Raw genomic sequence first — 7705 nt, forward strand, 5'->3', positions numbered from 1 at the left:
CAGACCATCAGCTTGCTTTTCATAGAAGCAAAGAAGATGTCGGCAGAAACAGGCCTCATCTTTTCATGTAACCTGGCAGCTAATTTCCCCCTTAATTAGTTACAACACCATTAACACAAAAGGAAGGATTTTATTAGTTTCTTAAACAAAATGGTGCCAGAATTATAGAATTTATTTTCTAAGTATGTCATCAAGCATATATATATGTCAAGCTCAAAGGTCAGAATGCTCAGAGATTTTCTGGTGGAGTCTGTTCTCTAAGCTCTCAGGGTTTCTTTGAAAGGAAGCATGATGACAGAAGGCTATGCTCCCTCTCCCCCAGGCCCTGGCCCTATGATACTGTAACCAACAATTATTTGATATTTTGAAGTCTACAGAGAGCTTGGATGTGTAGAATCTTAAGTGGAGGTCCTTACTCAGATTAGAGGAAAGAAAAAGAGAGTAATCGGATAAAATTTCAGAATATTACTACTCGGCAGGGATTTGAGGGTCTTTTAGTCTAGTAATTCCTAAATAGTCTCCAGTAGTATATTAGTTCTGAGGAATGATATATGAAAATAGGGTTCCAAAATGAAATACGTTTGAGAAAAATGGAATCTCATTTCTCTTCCTGAAGATTCACAGTGTATATTAACATATTATAGTCCCTGAGGAGCCCTAAAATGAAAAAAATAATTTGTTTTAATGCAGAATTTCCCACTTTCATTTGATTATACAATATGTCAACATCTCTTGCCTCTTCATTTTTTCAAACATTTTTGAAAACCAAAGCCTTACAATTACACAGCTAATTGGTGGCAATCTCCCATCATATGATTCACAGGCTCCAAGATCATTATATAACTTGCTAAGGTTTGTGACTTAACTGCCTTCATGACTCACAACTGAGGACTTGTGGAGCTGTGACTGGGCCACCCATCTGTGGTCTATGCTCTTTGACATTATGGTTTGTTAAGTCATTCTCTTGAATCTAATGATGTTCGGTGATTCCCCAGACTGAGGAGGAGGCAACAGCAGCCTGTGTGTTGTGCTTGTTGAAAGAACTGTTGAAGGCTGCAGTGTGTGTGAGCTCCTACATCTGAGAGGAGTTTGGTCCTGCTTCCCACAGGTGAATGAAAGAAAGACCACCTGGGCGCAGTCAAGGCCAACCCAAGGCAAGTCAGTGAAGAGGTGACTTGTACCTTCAGAAAAGATCTCTGCTTTTTTCATTATACTTTCTAATCCCTTCACTTCCCCAGTGACTTTTAATAAAGATTCTGCTCTGGCAGCTTTTATTCACACTAAAGTGTAAATGATTGCTAACTACAATTTAAGTGTTACTTATTTTTCAGGGATTTACATTTTAACCTAAACCCTTTACTAAAGAAATAAAACTCTGAGAGTATATCCTGGGGCAAGTGAGTGGGTGAGAGAGAATTTACTGGAGGATATATGGAATTGGAAAACCATATCACATAAATGAATATCTATTCTATGTTTGAATAAGGACAGCCTCTACTATAAAAATACACATTTTTGGTCCTACTCAATATAATAAACACGGCTTGACATTTTAAGATTTTTTTAATCCCCGTTTTCTTATTTTTAAAAAGATTTTATTTTATTATTTATTTTTTAGAGATAGGGGAAGGGAAGGAGAAAGAAGGGAAGAGAAACATCAATGTGTGGTTGCCTCTCACACACAAACTACTAGTGACCTGGTCCACAACACAGGCATGTGCCCTGACTGGGAATCAAACCAGTGACCCTTTGGTTCTCAGGCTAGCACTCAGTCCACTGAGCCATACCAGTCAGGGCCATTTTAAGATTTCTGATAAAGAACTTTCCACAGGGTGAGTTAGCTTTGGTGGATCCAAGGAGAGCAGTGTGACTTGATTTGTTACACATGATGTCGGAGATGGTAGCATTCGCTCACCCAGTGCTACTCAGTCCTGCACACTCATTCATTCCCTAGTAGTGAGTAAGATGTCATGTGCCAAGACTGGGGTGAAGACCCAGAGACATGACAAAGCCTAAGTTATGGCTTTGTCCTCAAGAGCATAACTTTCAAGGGGGGATATTAATGTAGTCATGTAAACAGATAATGATAACTTGATAATTTCTGTAGTGGAGATATGTTCAAGAAGTTGTGGATGGATCTTCATGTCAGGGTATTTTGAGTTTCTTTGATGAAGTCAATTCTGTCTGATGGTACCTCTATAGAACTCCAATGTTATGTTATTTTTCAGGTCTTCAGTCTTGGTCAAAGTAATGGGTGGAGCTTAAAACATCTCAGTTGCCTGCACGATGTGGTATGTGAGGTGAAAAAGCATCCCCTCCCTGCCTTATAAATGGTGCAAACTTTTAAGGTGTTGTATATATTTATGTTGGTGTGAAGTCTTGTGTTATTGGAGAGACGTAACAACCCAACTTAGGGAAAATTACAGCTTTGAAACTTAAGACTTACTTAGACAGCCGGCAATCTCTGAGTAACATGCAGCAGGAAAGAAAGGCCTTTAACTTATTTTGAATTCAAAAAGGATAGCATTTATTGACATTATTAGGCCCTGGCATCTTTGTTTAAGCTAATTTGTGCAACTGAGGTACCAGCATTTAGTTGAGTACATATCATGAAAAATTGACACAGGGAGTCATCCCGACTTTCTTCCTTCGGGCTCTGGGAACATGTCAGTCATGCAGAGCTCTGGGTGGGGGATGCAGGTGGTGACCAGTGCCTCAGAAGTTATGCAATTTGGGGATAGTACTCTGTCTCTCAGTGTCTTGGTTTACTCTGTGTCCCTCTTTCTATACATCTGCCAGCTTGTGAACAGAGAATAAGGTTGAACAATAGCATCCAGAGCCAGAAATGACATGTATTCTCTCTCTCTGAGAAGCAGTTGTGAAACAGTTTAATGCTTAGATTTTGAAGCACGTGCATTTGGTTTGGAACCATGGCTCTGTCCTTCACTAGATGTGTGACCTATAAAATGAGAAAACTAACATCCAACACAAAGTGATATCATGCAGGCGAATCCCTTAGCACGTGGCTTGGGCTAAATGAACAAATAAGTGTAAATTTTTATTGGAGCCTTATGTGTTTGTGACTCAGCAATGTGAAATGACTTATCCAAAGTAAAAAAGTACATGCCTAGTCGGTAATAGTCAAAATTAATTTTGTGCTGACTTTTCGAGAGCCCCAGGATTTCCTCAATAAAACTTTATTTTTCAAGCCACCTTTAACATCCATAGAGTAAGACTTCATTTGGGATTGTGGTTCTTCCCCTCCTCCTCTTTTTCACTCTTATGCTATCACATATGTTTTGCATATATTTGAATAGGTTTGGCATAGGACTTCAAACAGTCTTAATATTTGGCTTTTCAAAGTCTGTTCTTCATAGAGCTAAACTCCCAGTGGATTGTGTCATTCCTCAACTCAGGCCCTCTGGAGTCCCTTCTGTGGTTAGTGTCTGTGAGCCTCCCTCATTGGCTTTCTTCCACCTGTCCCCACTTGTTACTCTTGTCTGAAGGCTCATGTGTGCAGAAAGCTGGCAATGCCCACAAATTATGCTCCCTGACCCCTCCACTCCCCCAAACCCTTGGCCAATGAACACTAATGCATGAATATGAGAGACCAAACTCTGTGCCTCTGGTTGGCACAAACTTTGAAATGCAATTTACATTCCAGCATTCTTCGTAGGGACTAGGCTGAAGCCTGATTTGCCTGAAATCCCACCTTTGCTTGGCTGCTTCCTCTGCCCTGTCTATCTTCTCCACCTGCGAGTGAATCATACCTCAGGATCTGCTTATATGCTAGGCCTAAGATACCCACACATACTTTCACTGATGTGTCAATTAAAAAAAAATTATTTAAGAGCAAGCCATGTTCTGCATTATAATACATTTTCCCATTCTAGAAACTGTTCAGAGTGAGATGACACTGTTTCACTGAGATCATGTATGTAAACCCCCTTGTATGCTGTAGGAGCTGTGGAAGTGCTAGAATTACCCCAACTGGATTCAAGCTAGAGAAGAGAAATCTGACCTGTGAAGTACACATTGCAATTTTCTTTTCTTGGCTGTCACTGCATGGGGAGTTTCTATTTCAAACCTCTTAGTTCTCTGATTGTATTGGGCCAACATTCTCACAGGAAGAGACACAGGACTGGGATAGTTAGTGCACATAAGGTTAGGTATAGAGTGTGTCATGTGAAGGTTTTGTGTTATAGTTTATAATAATATTTATTTACCTTTATTCTTTAATTTATGATAGTTTTTGCTATGTGAAAGTATATAACAGTATATACCTCATTATAACTGTCAATTGTTTTTCTTATCTATCTCCCCTCGTGTTCAGGAGAGAAAAGTTAGCCCTTAATTTGAAAACAGCAAATGCACCAGTAAAAGCAAGCTTACTGCCAAGAAAAATGCTCCTCTGTTACATATATCAATACAAAACTATCTTCAGTTTTCCTTAATGTCCTAGTGTAATGATTGCGATGCCAATACTTTTCAATCAAAAAATCCAAAAGAAACTAAGAAGTCTGTTTTTCCCCACAGATTCTGTCATTCCTGCAGTTCCACAATACCTTTTCTTGTTGTGTTAGTAGTGGTTTCATTTAGACTGAGATGGTCTCCCAAGGGGTAGGCTGGAAGTCCTCCACCTTCAGGCATTGCTGGCCAGCATTATAGTCCTCTGTTCCCACAACCTGCCATGTTTTCTGGAATAATGAATGTGCTCTTTAGTAGTCTTTGCAGGCATAGATGCTGAAACCCCTAACCAGTCATTTTGTTTCTTCTATAGGATATTGATTCTAACTTGCAACCAGTGATAGAGCTCAAGGGAGGGTCTTCTACCCCCAGCTCACAATCCTGCTATTCCCTGGCTATAGCCAAGATGTCCAGATTGTAGAGACTCTGACAAGTTATTATTGGGCTTCTTTCTCCACATAGTGAGCTTCAGGATTTGCCTCTGGTTTAGAGTTCATTGAGAAACATTTGCAGACATTTCCAACGAAGTGGGGGAATAGATGCCATTGCACTGGAGCTGCTGGGCACAGGCCCAGGAGTGTGTGCCCATGTGGGCTTGGGCTAAGGTCCTGGGCTGCAGGTGACACTTATCACATGAGAGACTCTCAGCCCATGCAGTAGGATTTTCTTTGATTCTTTCCCACTGTCTCTCCAATTGTAAACTCTGTGCTTTTACTTGAACAATTGTTATACTCCTTTTCAGAATGAGAAGTTCCTGAGTAATCCATTTGGTATCAATAAGAAAAATCACTGTTGAAGTGTATAATTGTTATTTTAGAAAAATATGAAGAATAAAATGATTCTAGCTATGATAGCCCTACTTCATCTTTTCTCTCATTTTGATCTTATAATTCATATCATTCTGACTTTAAATCCCAGATCAGTGTTCCCTAACAAAATGTAGTTTCTATTTGTGCCTGAAGAGCTCAGAATAGTTGTTTGGTTTTTTGTTTGTTTGTTTGTTTTGTTATGAAGGAGAATGCTCTTGTACTGTCCAAAGGATTATAGGTCCTCAGTGTGTATCTTGTTGAGCTCGAATTCCTTAAAAGTTAGCTTTGGTTTGCTGTGACTTATCTGAGGTTTTTCACTGCATTCAACCCCACCCTTACTTTGTACATATTTTCAGAAGTGAATGTTTTAGGAGAGTGCACATGCCATGAACACTACTTGGATGGGCTTGTCTCACAGCCCCTGGGCATCATGAAATCCTCAAAGGAGACTGTTTTTGAATTGCATGAGTAAGTTTTATTGAATTAGGTTCTGATTTCTTGATGAAGAATTTCATCTGTGTTGTATTTGCCACGAGCAATGCAACTGATACCATTTGGACACATTCATAGACTATAAGCTGTGTAATATTGGCTTTTAGGTGGGTCAGGATTGAAATATCATGTTTCCCCACTGAAGTGTACCTGGCTCCAAGCTGTTGTCACAGAACTTCATTAATGAATTAGAGAGAAAAAGAGAGAGAGAGGTGGTGGCCAGAGAACTGCAGTCACTTGTGGCTAAAATGTAGTTATTTCATCCTTGTTTGCAATTTTTCATCTGAGTTTACAAAAATTCATAACATGCTTCATCTAGTGGTCCAAAGCCACATACACATAGCTCAACTAGTCTTCGTGTTCAGCTGAGTGGCTGCTACTTGAAAGAAGAGTCAGCAGAGGGGTGGTGGGAGGTAGAATTGGGTGAAATATATGGTGACAGAGAGCGACTTTACTTTGGGTGGTGAACACACAGTGCAATATACAGATGGTGTATCATAATTAAAGAATACTTGAAACTTATGTAATTTTAACCAATTTCACCCCAGTAACTTTAATAAGTTTTTTAAAAGAAGTTTCTAGTTGTGGCCATGGGACTTGCAATGCTGCTGCAGCCAGCATGGGGGAATGGCCACCCTCAGCGGGGCTGGGGCTGGGGCTGTGCTGGCATCTACATAGCCTGTGGGCCACAGGGGTCGTGGACTTGGCATGCTGCTCTCTGCAGCCCCACCTGTGCCTCATGCCATTGGAGAAGCCCATTGGAACCTGGCTGCTGTGTCTGCAATGTGCCTGGGGCATTGGTTTGGCAGTAGAACCCTGTTGTTTTCCACATTGGTACATGTTATCCCTCTTTGGCACTGGAGCTATTCTGATGTTTGGAGCAGACTATTCTATTAGTGACATGTGGGGCTGAAACTGTGATAAGAAGGTTGGAAGAACAGCCAAGAGTCCAATAGTTGTTAGAGACATTTCAACTCTTCAGTCCTTTTTTGTTGGGGGACAGCTCACCCTGGCACTGGGTATTCTTTTGTGTCTGAATTACTACAGCACAGCTCTTGGAGCAGCACCCCTACTTCTTGTCATCACCTACCTACTAATGAAAAGAGTCATGTACTGGCCTTAATTAGCCTGGGGGTTTTCACTTTCAATTAGGGAGCATTACTTGAATGGTCTGCTGTCAAGTGCTTCTGTGATCCATCTGCTTGCCTGTCTCTTTATTTTTCTGGAACTATGTGGACTCTATTATATGATACTATCTGTGCCCATCAGGACAAGAGGGATGATGCCTTATGGGTGTTAAGTCCACAGCACTATGGTTTTGTGAAAACACCGAGTGGTGGCTCAGTGGCTTCAATATAGCAGTGCTGGGGGTGCTGAGCCTGGTGGGAGTGAACAGGGGTCAGACTGTGTCCTACTACACTGCCCTGGCTGCTGCCGGAGCCCATCTGATGCATCAGACTTACACTGTAGATGTTCACAGACCTAAAGTTTGTTGGGGTAAATTTGCCTCCAATTGAACATTAGTGTTAATAGGTTTTGGGGGAATTATCTTTGGGGAATTGTGGAAGGAAAAGAAGACAGATGAAACAAAGAAAAATATAAAGAATAGAATAGAAAATTAGCAAGCAAAGTTGATCTAGGAATTTTTAAATCAAACTTTTATAAAATTCTCTCAGGTGCTGTTGCTACATAATTAGATTTGAATAAGAGTCTTACAGTATGTTAAATAATTAAGAATCAGAAGATGAAGACATAGAGCATATTTGCCTAGATTTTAGTTCAAGTATTTAACAGCAAAATTCTTCCTCTGTCATAGAAACCTGGGACTCTTAAAGATTTGAAATGACCTTGAGTATTTAAGTTGATATGTTCTTCTGCTCATTATAATTCTTATAATTCTTATGGAGATTATATGAGTTTTACCCTGAATGATGTGG

The 7705-nt window shown here is 40.2% G+C and overlaps 1 pseudogene; it reads left to right on the top strand.

Moving 5' to 3' along the window:
* The first annotated feature begins 6471 nt into the window (after window positions 1-6471).
* On the top strand, window positions 6472-7705 carry LOC114515033 (annotated as a pseudogene).

Source organism: Phyllostomus discolor, chromosome 2, assembly GCF_004126475.2.
Source record: "Phyllostomus discolor isolate MPI-MPIP mPhyDis1 chromosome 2, mPhyDis1.pri.v3, whole genome shotgun sequence".
In the NCBI taxonomy this organism is placed as follows: Eukaryota; Metazoa; Chordata; class Mammalia; order Chiroptera; family Phyllostomidae; genus Phyllostomus; species Phyllostomus discolor.